The sequence below is a fragment of the Lathamus discolor genome, chromosome 6 (genome assembly GCF_037157495.1).
Source record: "Lathamus discolor isolate bLatDis1 chromosome 6, bLatDis1.hap1, whole genome shotgun sequence".
Lineage (NCBI taxonomy): Eukaryota > Metazoa > Chordata > Aves > Psittaciformes > Psittacidae > Lathamus > Lathamus discolor.
Genome location: NC_088889.1, coordinates 11,374,981 through 11,389,446, shown reverse-complemented (window position 1 = coordinate 11,389,446; position 14,466 = coordinate 11,374,981).

Sequence of the window (14,466 nt, the reverse complement as noted above, 5' to 3'; positions counted from 1 at the left end):
GTCACATATTTTGAGGAAAATAGACATAATCTCTTAGGCCAAAGTAACTTCTGGTGTCAGACAACCCATAATTAGCCAAATATCCTCAAGGAGCTGGGCTCCTGTTCCTGTTCACCAGTGTCCTGGGTGACCAGAAAATGGGGAGAAGTTAGTGTTTCTGAAAGTTACGTGTCTGGTTGGTGTTAATGATCAATTTTTTGACATATTGGTTGTTTCTCTTGGTTAAAAATTTTCAGCTTTTCTCTATTAGAAAGCAGATATATTGAAGACTGCTTAGTGTCTGAAGATATATTGGATCAAACTTGCATAGTACTCGCTGGGTAAACTCTGAGCATGTGAATTCTGTTTTGGTTTTCAGACTTAGGCAAGTGCTTATGACTGCTGGGGCTGTTTCCAAGTTGAAGAGAAATATTTTTATTAATTTCAATGCACTTGAATTAGGGTCATGCTGAGAAAAATGCTTGGTTCTTGGGAATTTCTAATTAAGTTTCAAACGAAACTATTTGCCATGCTTAGCATGGTATTCATGTTTGTGGCTCCTCACATCTTTGTAAAAATCAAGCCATGTACTACTGACAGAGGCATAAAGATGACCGTGAAGCATGAAGCATTTGTTGTGTATGGTTATTTCATCTTTGCTTACGCTGATGGTCTTATTTCACCACCTGATTTCAGAAAGAGTAATTTAGGATTTGTACAGAGTGCAGGAGCGATTCCCACTCCACCTCCCCTCCTCTGGCTCAGAAGAAACTGTTGTTATCAGAATTTCTGCAGAGGAATTAGAATGATAAAAAATGAGCCCACAGAATATGTTTGAGCCCTGGCTGATACAACTCATGTAAAAATAAAAAAAAAAACCTTCTCCAGTCAAGGTCCTTTGACCGAAATGAGCACTGTGCACAGACTGGAGAACAGATCTCCACGCTGAGTGATTATATTACTCTGTCTGTGTTAAAAGAAGGTATCACCAGTAAATATAAACTCTGCCAGTCGTGGAGGCCTGCACTGATTCTGAAACAGGTATCCCTGCCTCTCTTGCAAAGGCTTATGAGTGAAGGAATAGGAATCCTATGCAGATGAGTAGTTTTCTCCAATCTGTGATTTTTTCTTTTGAGAAAGAATGAAAACAACTGTAAATCTATCTCTAAAATGTTCTCAGGTAAATTATTTATAGTGGGGATTGTTTTCAGCCATTAGAGACTGTAAAATGTGAAAGGCTTAGTTCATCACACTCTGCCAGGATGGGCTGCAGGTGTTGTCCTTGGGCATCATCCGCCCTATAGCTCCACATCAACCCCAAGAACAGGTAAGGTCAAGTATCTGTCAGTGTCTGACACCCAGTCAGACACTGGGAGAAGCCCAAGTGCTGCCACAGGTGCTGTGCCAAACCCACTGCTCAGCCCTGTGTGCTGTGAGGGTGCTGTTCTGGCTGTCTCACCCCTACCTGTGTCCTGGGTAATAGGCATTGGGAACCTCATTTCAGAAAATAACTGGTACCAAGAAGTGCTGAGAAAATGTCAAGGCCAGCTCAGTTTAGGCATATCTAATCTTTTTGCTTAACTCTTTAAGGGAACAAAATAAAATCATATTATTCAATACTCTGCCAAAAATAGTGAACACTGGAATTCAATGTACCAGGGAACAAACTTCTATTATCTTTGAAGCATGTTAAAATAGCATCAGTAGACAGTGGCTAATACCAGTTTTACACAAGGTGAATGGGAAAAGGATAACTTGAAGTTTCACACAGCACTGAAAAGAAAATACAGTTCTGTTATATTAAAGCAAATACTGGGTCACTTCTCACAGTACAGTAATTCAGAAATAAAATGGGTGTCTAAGAGGAACAATGATCTCGTTTGCTCTGGAGGAAATGTTCAGTGAATCCTTTCCCATTTCCAAATGTGCAAGGGTCAAAATGCTGCCTGCCCTTATTTTGCACTTTCTGTAGGAGGCTGTGATTGCTCATCTGAGCTCACCTATGTGGGATGCTTTGAAGATGACAGTGTATACTATATTCGGCTGGGAAATGCTAACCTTTGGTATTCCTCCAGGCATGGTTCTGTACAAAAGGCTTCTCAGGGAGCTGAGCCGCACTATGAACAATTTGGACATTTATCATTATTAAATTCATGTTAAGAAAAAACTTTATTACCAGAACCAAACCTGAACTTTGAATTCAAAGTTTCAAACAGAAAGAACCTCAGCCACAGCCAAGCACAAGTTCAAACTCATACAAAAGAATTACTGTTCAACTCCCCATTCTGTTTGTCTTTTTTTCTTTTTCTTTTTTAGACCAATAAAATACTTCTCAAGTTGTATTTTAGCATCAGTCTTACTGACAGAGCACTTCCTTCAATGATATTTTAGTCATGAAAGAAACTGTGATCCTAGTGTAACTAGACAAAAGCCCTTCAAGATGAGAACCTTCCTTGATGGTCTCATTCCTGCTCAGAAATGCTTCTTTGTGGAAGCCTAAAGACCTTGTATTTCATAACAACATAATGATGCTTAATGACATTTGCCACTGGGCTTCTGTTTCCCAGCAGAGGTGTGTCGTTGGGAGGTTCAGCTACACCACACTGCAAACTGATGGGAAAGCAGATGGGAACACCTCATCGCTAGTTTGCTTAGAGAAGTGCTTCTGACAACGAACTGCAAACCATTTCATGAAATAGTCTTCATAGAAGACAAGACTTGTTTAAGAAGTGTGAAATAAGAACTGCATCCTTGGACAAGATAACCACTCTTTCCAGGTCAGTGAAAATTAGGCATATTAATAGACAGTTCCCGATTACTGCCTGCAGAGTTGATTTGCTCTTTGTCTTGTCTGAGGCAAACGGAGAAGTAAATCAGGAGAGCCCACAGAGAGCAGCCTCCTTCCTCCACCACCAGACAGTGCAGTCCTGACCACACAGATCAGGTCAGGCACCATCCCTGTCAACACAGCTGGCATGTTGGTGTGATGTTCTGGGTGACTCTGGGACCCCTGGGCATGGAGGATGTATATTCATTCAGCAAGGAGAGGCAGCAAAGAGGTCCTTGGCTTTTTCTATTGAAGTCTCCCTGATTACTAATCAAGATCTGCTAATTAAAAGATGCAAGGTTTGATAGAGAAATCAGTGCAAGCCACCAACACTTGTCTGAGTCTGGGATAGTTTTCAATGTCAGGGGATGGTAAGAAACAGGGGGTGGAAGAGCTTTTAACCCAAGGAGCCCCAAGCTCCCAACCCAGACACTGAGCTGCTGGTGGGCAGAGGGGAAAGAAGAGCGAGCGCATGGGAGCTCCTGTGGGGCAGTAGGTACCAGAGGGGGGTCATGGCTCACCCACCAGCCATAGGGTGGTTCCAGGAGATATCCCAGCTACCCCACTGTCAACTGGCTCTGTCTCCTTGACTGTCCCAAGCTCAGCAGGAGTCCTTTGGCCTCCAGAACTGAACACAGCCTAATTTTATTACAGCTGTAAACCTCAATGAATCTTAGATACAGGAGTGTGACACTGAGGGCACTAATCCCTGGTAAATCTAATGTTTGCAGCTCCAGAAACAGAGTTCTCAGACAAAGACCATTGATTGCCTTTCAGCCCTGCTTCTACACACATGAGCTATATGCAGTTCTAAGTTCAAGTTGCTTTAAGTGTCCACTCCTGAGTGCACAGTTCAAACACTTGTACACTTCATTTCTCAGATTACTAATGATGTTGAATTCAGTTTACTTACTCATTTGCCGTTGCAAAAGTAGAGCTGGTTGGAAGTTTATTGCTTAAACTCAGTTTTTGTCAGAAAACTCTGTGTTTAGACAGAAATGTAGAACTACTGAAAACTGAGATTGAATGCTTGTTTGCTTATGATATTCCTGAGAACTGTCCAGTTTGTCATTCAAGAACACTGACGGAAAGCTCAGGGTCTCTTTCAGCAGTTTTCCTGCTTCTCAAGAGAGCCCTTCCTAATTCCCAACATGCAGCTTCCTTGCATGACAGTGATGCCATTATCACCACGAGCCTGAGGAGCAAATTTTCCCTTCTCTGCAGCAGATTTTTAAAGATGGGAAAGCTGCTGTGTTAGCAGAGACTGTACAGTCCTTCCTCTGTCCTCTCTGTGTGTTTGGGTATTGACAGGTATCCTGGTAAACTCTGGCCCTTCACAATACCATTTTTTGTACTTAGCCAGCAGCCAGCACATGACCAAAACTTGCACGAAATAAGAGTCGCTAAGGCTTAACTTCAGATGAGTCAGATGCCCTATTCCTATTCCTATGAGTACTGACTACAACCAATAGTCTAGTCAGTAGGCAATTTTTTTCTTTAAATATAATTTTTCAAAAGGTGTTGCTTAACACAGATATGTCATAAGCTGCATAGCAAATGGGGCCATTTGATTCCCAAGAGTTTTGATTTCCGCTCTTCAGAAGTGCAAGACTTCTGCATAGGATATTCATCACTCATATGAGGGGTTCAAACTCTGTATCGCAGAATCCTGCTGGGATTTGGCAGTTTATTTCCATGAGCTGGCTGTCAACAGTGGTGGAATTGATGATAGTGTTATGAACAACGTACATCTGCACATTACCCCTTGATGTGTTAGGCGTGCATATATCACACTTATAATGAAATTAGACAATGACATGGGATCCTCATTATAAATATAACAACACATTAAGCAGTCCTGTCAACTATTTAATGTGTGTCATAGTCTCAGCAAACCCATTTCTTTCAAGAACTTCAATTTGTCTCAAATTGCTAAATATACCTTCCCATTTAAACAGTTTGCACAGTTCAAGTGATTGACTTTAAATCCATCCGCGGATCTATGAAATCCATCCGCGGGTCCTGAAGGAGCTGGCAAGTGAAGTTACTGAGACACTGACCATCATATTTGAAAAATCATGGCAGTCAGGTGAAGTTCCCGACGACTGGAAAAAGGGAAATATAACCCCCATTTTCAAGAAGGGGAAAATGGAAGACCCGGGGAATTAAAGACCAGTCAGTCTCGCCTCTGTGCCTGGTAAAATCTTGGAGCACATTCTCCTGGACAACATGCTAAGGCACATGAAGAACAACAAGGTGCTTGGTGACACCCAGCATTGCTTCACCGTGGGCAAATCGTGCCTGACCAATTTGGTGGCCTCCTATGATGGGGCTACAGAATTGATGGACAGGGGTAGAGCAGTTTGCCGATGACACCAAGCTGCGTGGTCCGGTAGATATGCTGGAGGGAAGGGATGCCATTCAGAGGGACCTTGACACACTTGTAAGGTGGGCTGATGCCAACCTTATGAAGTTCAACCATGCCAAGTGCAAGGTCCTACACCTGGGTCAGAGCAATCCCAGGCATAGCTACAGATTGGGCAAAGAAGAGATTCAAAGCAGGCCTGCGGAGAAGGACTTGGGGTGCTGGTCGATGAGAAAATGAACATGAACCAGCAGTGTGCGCTCGCAGCCCAGAAAGCCAATCGTGTCGTGGGCTGCATCAAAAGGAGCGAGACCAGCAGGTCGAAAGAGGTGATCCTGCCCTTCTACTCTGCTCTTGTGAGACCTCACCTGGCGTATTGTGTGCAGTTCTGGTGTCCTCAACATAAAAAGGAAATGGAACTGCTGGAACAAGTCCAGAGGGCCACGAGGATGATAAGGGGGCTGGAGCACCTCCCATATGAAGATAGGCTGAGGAAGTTGGGGCTGTTCAGGCTGGAGAAGAGAAGGCTGCATGGAAACCTCATAGCAGCCTTCCAGTACCTGAAGGGGGCCTATAGGGATGCTGGGGAGGGACTCCTCATTAGGGACTGTAGTGACAGGAAAAGGAGTAACGGGTTAAAACTTAAACAGGGGAGGTTTAGATTGGCTATAAGGAGGAAATTCTTTCCTGTTAGGGTGGTGAGGCACTGGAATGGGTTGCCCAGGGAGGTTGTGAGTGCTCCATCCCTGGCAGTGTTCAAGGTCAGGTTGGACTGAGCCTTGAGTGGGATGGTTTAGTGTGAGGTGTGCCTGCCCATGGCAGGGGGGTTGGAACTAGATGATCTTGAGGTCCTTTCCAGCCCTAACTATTCTATGATTCTATGATTCTATGATTCTATGACTTGTGAAATAATTGCTGCTTCACTGATAGTGATTCTGTATTTTCATGTCATTTTAAGATTCATTGTAAAGCCTGTATCCCATTGACATGCTTATTGCTTCACATTTTCTTACACTGTCCCCATATTACTTAAATAATTTTCCCTTTGCATTCCTTGCCAGCAGACATTTCAGTGCCCCTAGAAGAAGATCTGTGCTGTAAGCCGGTGTTGCAGCTCCACGAACTCACGCATTGCCTGCTCGTGGGCAGCCGGATCCTGCGCCAGATTCTGAAAGAGGTTGAATGGCTTGGCTCTTTGCAAGGCTGGGGGCAAGACGATCTCCTCAGGAATCTTCTCATTGCCAAAGAAGAAGTGGTCGAGGCGTTTCTCCTCCAAGCAGCGGCGCAGGTATCTCATGATGTCACCTAGTCGCAGCAGGAAATGTCTCCTGCGCCAGCCTGACAGGGCTGTGGTGGTCAGGAGGTGCATCACCACCGTCTTCAAGGCATAGCTGGAAAAGCTTGTGCCCGCCAGCATGCGGGTGCAGAGTTGCAGGCAGCTGAGCAAGGTGTCGTCTGGGGTCTGATCGCACATCAGCCACAAGAACTTTGCCTCTGCCCTGGCGAAGGTCAATGTCCACGTTGTGCTTGGGCTGAAGATACCCTCTCTCGCCTGGCTGCTCATGAAGATGTCTGAGTTGCTCAGCTGCACGACAAAGTTCATCTCAATGACCGTGGTTCTCCCAGAGATATGTTGAAGTGCCACTTTGCAGGAGCGTCTGGAGGGCAGCACAGTCAGAAGGTAGTAACGTGAACGTAACAGGCGCGCAATTGCCTTGTTTTCCCTCACCATATCCTGGAACCAGCAAGCAGTTTTCTGCACATCTAGATAGGAGCCGGTGCAGAGGGCATGCAGGAGCCTGGGCTTCTGCTTCTTCCTGAGCTGCTCCTTGCGGTTGTGAAGGAAGCACGGCATGGGTCCCACCGTCTGCTGAGCGGTGCATATGCGCTCCAGCTCCACACGGATGTGGGACTCGTTTGCCACGGTGCCTGGCTCCAGGCAGAAGGTGTAGCCACGGCAGGGCTTCAGGCACACGAGCATACGGTAGACAGGCTCGTCTTCCTGGGGACTCCAGCAATCAAAGGCGCTGCCCACTCCCATGGCTGGTCCCAGCTCCAGGAAGAAACCCTCTGACACTAAGTTGGACCCTTGGCAAGCAAAGAGAAGGTTTTCCACCAGCGCATCCACCCACTCGCTCTGGTTCCACAGTTCGTTCAATGACCACTCGTTGCGCATTGCAATGTACATGTCAAAATCTGCCACGCCAGAGGCATCTTCTTCTTCACTGTCTTCCTCCTCTTCATCGCTGATGCTGCCGTCCAGCTCAGGGCTTCTTTTGCTAAAGCAGCAGCAGAGCCCTGCAATCAGGAGGAGCAGGAAGCCGGCGATCACCCAAAACTTCCAGTTCCACAAGGCAGCAGAGAGCAGGCCACTCCAGGTCACACCGTTGTGCTCTATTCTCTTCAGCTCCTTGACTTCATGCAGCTCCTGCGCTATCCGAGCCATCTCCTCCGTGAGCATCTTCGAAAGCTGCTGCATGCACTCACGTGTGGCTTCATCCAACTCATCACCGACCATGGGCACGCATATGCTTTGCAGAACCCAGAATAAGAGCCTTGCGAGGCCCATGGCCTGCAGGAGAAAGAAGGAATTCAGTGGGGCTGGGAGGGAGGGAAGGAGGAAGGGAGCTGGTGCGCGGGGAAAGGCGGACGGGAGCCGCAGAGAGCTGCGGACAGGCAGGAGAGGGAACGAGGCAGCTGGGAGGCAGCAAGGCCTGCGCCCAGGCACGGAGGCAGCAGCAGCGTGCCCTGCCCGAGGCGCTCGCAGCCAGGGTTTCGACGCAGGGCGAACACCCCCCCCAGGGCCCACGTTTCTGCCCCGGCCCTTGTCCAGCCCAGCCTCCCCTCGGCGTGCGCACTCACTGCTGCCCCAGGCCGTTCTGGGCCGCTGCTGCCTGCAGGCACCCTCCTAGCCATCCCCCATTGTGACGCGTCCCCTGTGCCGTTACAGGCCCCTCGGGCGCACCGCAGTCTCGCCCGCACAACCGCGGGCCAGCTAGTAAGCAGAATCTGGCCGGGAGTGAAAGGCAGGATCTCCGTAACACAATAAAAATTATTGCCTGAATGCAGCCGGTTCCTGCAACTCTTGGGAGTGGTGGGACCTCTGCCGGGACACACCTCCCATGCTTTGCTGGATCAGAAATAGAACAGGGGGGACCGGAGGGTTGAGCCCCAGTTCAACCCAGTATCGATAGTAAGAGCTATCAATAAAATAGAGCTTTATTAATTTAGAACTTTATTTTGTAGCGGCCAACTCTTATACATGGTTAACAAAATGAAGAGAGAATCCTGTGTAGTTTACTGTTTTAGAGTGCTGGAGAAAGAAGGAATTCAGTGGGTCTCGAGGGAGGGAAGGAGGAAGGGAGCTGGTGGCGGGGGGAGCAGGGAGGGGACCTGCAGATTGCTGGGGACAGGCAGGTGGGGGAATTAAGCAGCTGTGAGGCAGCTCCATGTCCTTATGTTGAGTATCTGCCTTGCAGTGCTGTCATCTTGCTGTTTATATTCACTTTTCCCTGAATCCCCTGACTGTCATGCTACAGAAACAGAATTCCTATCACAGAGGGAATTATTATTCTGGGATAGTTCCTGGAAGTCCCAAGATGCCAAGGAAGGATGGCTGTCAGGATCAGGCTGTGTAAGAAGGAAGGCTGTTGTCAGGTTTTCCGTGCAACTGTGAGTACCTTTAAATGCCAGGAGTCTTTAAATGCCAATCTGCCAATTGTAAGAAAATCTTACAGTGAATGAAATGCTGTGAATAGGATATGGATTAATCTATGCTTGGCACTATTTACTGAGTAATAGTAGGTCAAAGTTGCTGAGTAACTCCCAGTTACATCCCGGGCATGACGTGCTGTGGTATGGAATACTTCTTTGGTCAGCTTGGGTCAGGTGTCCTGTCTCTGCTTCCTCCCAGCCTCCCCTCGTCCTTGGCAGAGCATGAGACTCACGAAGTCCTTAGCCAGAATAAAACATTTGAGCAGTAACTAAAAACATCAGTGTTATCAGTGCTGTTCCCAGGCCAAAAGTCGAAACACAGCACTGCACCAGCTACCAAGAAAAACAACTGCTACTGCTGAACCCAGGACACAGCCATGCACTGCACCACACCACAGCTGTCAAGCACTGCATCTCTCCGAGAAGGCAGGCTAAGGGAGATCTAATTGCTGTCTTCCACTGTGCAGAGCATGTCTTCTCTCAGAGGTGCACAGTGAAATAATGTAAGCAATGATTACACGTTGCACCAAGGGAAGCATGCCACAGTTCGTTCAATGACCACTCGTTGCGCATTGCAATGTACGTGTCAAAATCTGCCACGCCAGAGGCATCTTCTTCTTCACTGTCTTCCTCCTCTTCATCGCTGATGCTGCCGTCCAGCTCAGGGCTTCTTTTGCTAAAGCAGCAGCAGAGCCCTGCAATCAGGAGGAGCAGGAAGCCGGCTATCACCCAAAATTTCCAGTTCCACAAGGCAGCAGAGAGCAGGCCACTCCAGGTCACACCGTTGTGCTCTATTCTCTTCAGCTCCTTGACTTCATGCAGCTCCTGCGCTATCCGAGCCATCTCCTCTGTGAGCATCTTCGAAAGCTGCTGCATGCGCTCACGTGTGGCTTCATCCAACTCATCACCGACCATGGGCACGCATATGCTTTGCAGAACCCAGAATAAGAGCCTTGCGAGGCCCATGGCCTGCAGGAGAAAGAAGGAATTCAGTGGGGCTGGGAGGGAGGGAAGGAGGAAGGGAGCTGGTGCGCGGGGAAGCGCGGACGGGAGCCGCAGAGAGCTGCGGACAGGCAGGAGAGGGAACGAGGCAGCTGGGAGGCAGCAAGGCCTGCGCCCAGGCACGGAGGCAGCAGCAGCGTGCCCTGCCCGAGGCGCTCGCAGCCAGGGTTTCGACGCAGGGCGAGCACCCCGCCCCCAGGGCCCACGTTTCTGCCCCAGCCCTTGTCCAGCCCAGCCTCCCCCCTGCGTGCGCACTCACTGCTGCCCCAGGCCGTTCTTGGCTGCCTGCAGACATCCTCCTAGCCATCCCCCATTGCGACGCGTCCCCTGTGCTGTTACACTGCTTCACTGATGGTGATTCTGTATTTTCATGTGCTTTTAAGATTCATTGTAAAGCCTGTATCCCATTGCCATGCTTATTGCTTCACATTTTCTTACACTGTCCCCATATTACTTAAATAATTTTCCCTTTGCATTCCTTGCCAGCAGAACTATCCAGAGCAAACTAGTTATGTAACAGTGCATGGCTCAACATGTGTTTCCCACAAGAGCTCTAAGATGGGAAGGAAAGGTGGCACGCACTTAACCTTCGCCCAACAGCCAGTCAAGTTATCAGTAAGCGGAACAGTTACCTAGTTAGAAATAGGGAGCTAACCTTAATAAAGTATTTAGGCATAGAATTATGTATGGCTGTTTAATATTGCTTAGTAGGATTTCTAGGATGTTATCAATTATACAGCATTAATTGAATTCTGCATCACAGCAAAAATCTGCCGTCCATTATAAGAGGTATATCGCATCCCTGATATGATAAGGCATGTGACATATCCACTTGATGCCATGCTCTTTGACCCAAGTATCTGTAAGCTTGTTCCAGAAATGAGTCCCATTATCTGACTAAATCCTTTCTTGGGCACCATGTTGCCATATTCTGGCTTTTGACTTGGACAGAGTTCATTTTCTGCTTAGTAGCTGGTGCAGTGCTGTGTTTTGGCTTCAGTCTGAGAAAAGTACTGAAAACACACCAAAGTTTTAGGTTTTGCTCAGTTTGACTTACACCATTCAAGGATTTTTCAGTCTCATGCTCTGCCAGTGACGAGGAGCACAAGAAGCCGTGCGGAAGCAGAGACAGGACACCTGACCCAAACTAGCCAAAGGGGTATTCCAAACCACAGCACATCATGCCCAGTATATAGACTGGGAGGAGTTATCCAGAAGGGACTGATCAACTCTTGGGTCAGGCTGGGTATCAGTCAGCAGGTGGTGAGTGATTGCGCTGTGCACCACTTGTGTTTCCTGAGCTTGCTTTCTGTTCTTCTTGTTGCTGTCTATTATTATTATCACTATTGTTATCGTTGGTATTATTTCTATTATCACACTGTTTTACCTAATTTCAATTATTAAACTGTTCTTATTTCAGCCCACAGGTTTTACATTCTTACAATTCTCCTCTTCATCCTGTCAGGGGCAGGGGAAACTGGGGGAGTGGCTGCATGGTACCGAGTTACCAGCTGCAGTTAAACCGTGACAGTCCTTTTTGGCACCCAGTATGGGGCACTGGGTTGCGATAAAGACACATCTGACCCGAGCATGTTAGAACAAATTTGTTGCAAGCATTCATGGTAGTGCGGTAGTCAGTGGTCATAGCGTTCCCAGAGTTAATGTGTGTGTGCTCACTGGTACTGCTCTTGTCCTGTCTGCTCCCTGTGATGTCTGTCTGTGAGGCTAAGGTTATCATTCTGTTGTACTTTGGAGGTGGGTTATGATATGACAGACTCGCAGGTCATGAGACTCATCTGGTCTGCGCTCTCGGTGTTGTCGCCACCTTTGTTCCTTGGGAGCCATCTGGTGACAACTATAGGCAAGTGCGCCTTTGGCCTTCTCTGGGAGAGCCAGCCGGTAACAGAAATGTCTTCCTGCTGCGTCCGTCCATTCTTCCTTTCTTCCTTCCTTCCCATATCCTCCTTCTCCTCCAGGATAGCTACAGTAGTAATGTCCGACTAGTTCGTTCCGGATTTTCACTTGTTGAGAGGTGAAATTCCAAAATGTTGAAAGTGCTCATTGGCCTAGGTACTTACCCATACGACCCCAGGAGTTGATCAGCCTGACTGGGAGGAAGTGGCAAAAGCACCCCATTGTGACTGGTCCAGAGGCTCCACGCATCCTTGGCATAGATTACCTTGGGAGAGGGTACTTCAAAGACCCAAAAGAGTACCAATGGGCTTTTGGTATTGCTGCTCTGGAGACCGAGGAAACTGAGCAGTTGTCCACCTTGCCTGGTCTCTCAGAGGATCCTTCTGTTGTGGGGTTGCTGAAGGTCGAAGAACAACAAGTGCCAATTGCGACCAAAACGGTGCACCGGCAGCAATATCGCACCAACCAAGACTCCCTGATTCCCATCCGTAAGCTGATCCGTAGACTGGAGAGACAAGGAGTGATCAGTAGCACCCGCTCACCCTTTGATAGCCCCATATGGCCAGTGAGAAAGTCTAACGGAGAGTCGACAATAACAGTAGACTCTCGTGGCCTGAATGAAGTCACACCACCATAGGGTGCTGCTGTATCAGATATGCTAGAACTTCAATCCGAACTGGAGTCAAAGGCAGCCAAGTGGTATGCCACAATCGATATTGCCAACGCATTCTTCTCAATTCCTTTGATAGCAGAGTGCATCCCACAGTTTGCTTTTACTTGGAGGGGTGTCCAGTACACTTGGAACCAACTGCCCCAGGGGTGGAAACACAGCCCTACCATCTGCCGTGGACTGATCCAGACTTCACTGGAACAGGGGCAAGCTCCAGAACGCCTGCAATACTTTTACGACATTATCGTGTGGGTTGGTACAGCAGAAAAAGTCTTTGAGAAAGGGAGGCAAATAATCCAAATCTTGCTGAAAGCCAGTTTTGCAATAGAACGGAGTAAGGTCAAGGGACCTACACAGGAGATTCAATTTTTTGGGAATAAAATGGCAAGATGGATGTCACCAAATCCCCACAGATGTGATCAACAAGATAACAGCAATGTCTTCACCAACCAATCAGAAAGAAACACAAGCTTTCTTGGGTGTTGTGGGGTTCTGGAGAATGCACATCCCAAATTACAGTTTGATTGTAAGCCCTCTCTGCCATGTGACCCGGAAGAAGAATGGGGCCATGAACAACAACAAGCCTTTGAGCAGATTAAACGAGAGATAGTTCATGCAGGACCCCTTGGACCAGTCCGGACCGGGCCAGATGTATAAAATGTAATCCCCGCAGCTGGGGAGAATGGTCCTACCTGGAGCTTCTGGCAGAAAGCTCCAGGAGAGACTCTAGGTCGACCCCTCAGCTTTTGGAGTGGGGGATAGAGAGGATCTGAGGCCAGATATACACCAACTGAAAAAGTGATACTGGCAGACTATGAAGGGGTTCGAGCTGCTTCAGAAGTGATTGGCACTGAAGCACAGCTCCGCCTGGCATCCCGGTTGCCAGTGCTGGGCTGGACGTTCAAAGGCAAGGTCTCCTCTACACATCATGCAACCAGTGCTACATGGAGTAAGTGGGCTGCACTAAGTACACAGTGAGCTTGAACAGGAAATCCCAGTTGTTCAGGAATTCTAGAAGTCAACATTGACTGGCCAGAGGGCAAAGATTTTGGAATGTCAACAGAGGAGGATGTGATGCGTGAGGCGTCGCCGTATAATAAACAGTCAGAAAGTGAAAAAGCAGTATGCCTTGTTTACTGATAGGTCCAGCCATATTGTGGGAAAGCATCAGAGATGGAAGGCAGCTGTATGGAGACCTCGACAACAAGGTGCAAAAACTGCTGAAGGAAAGGGTGAATCGAGTCAGTTTGCCAAGGTGAAAGACATACCGCTTGCCTTGGACACTGCTGAACGAGAAAAGCGGCCAGTACTTTATCTCTCTACTGATTCATGGATGGTGGCGAATGCCCTGTGTGGGTGGGTGGTTGCAGCGCTGGAAGCAGAGCAAACGGCAAAGCACAGGTAAACCCATCTGGGCTGCGGTACTTCAGCAAGATATCGCTGCTCGGGTGCAGAACCTGGTGGTGAAGGTGCGCCATGAAGATGCCCAAGTCCCCAAAAGTCGGGCCACTGAGGAACAACAGAACAACCAACAACTGGATAAAGCTGCTAAGCTTGAAGTGGACGACCTATTGATAGCCACCGAAACTTCAAACAGATGTAGCGAATGGATGGTAAGCCTGTTAAATTCTCATGGACTTGAAGGATATAAGGTATCTCAGCAAAAGGCACAAACAATGAAGCAAGAAGTCACCTACCGGGGGTATGAGGTCTCAGGGGAGCAGTGGAAATTAGGACAAGAACGCAAGAAAACGATCTGCCAAACCCCTCAACCCCAGGACGCTCAAGGAACTTGGGACATTTCTCGGCATGACAGGTTGGTGTCGGCTCTGGATCTATGACTACGGTATATTAGTCGAACGCCTATAGCAGTTGCTGCAAACAGAAGTGAGGGAATAGCAGTGGACTGGGGAAGGAAAACGGGCATTTAATGAAATAACGAAGGAATCAATGAGGGCCTCAGCCCTCTCTGCATGAAGACCACTTTCAGTGCCC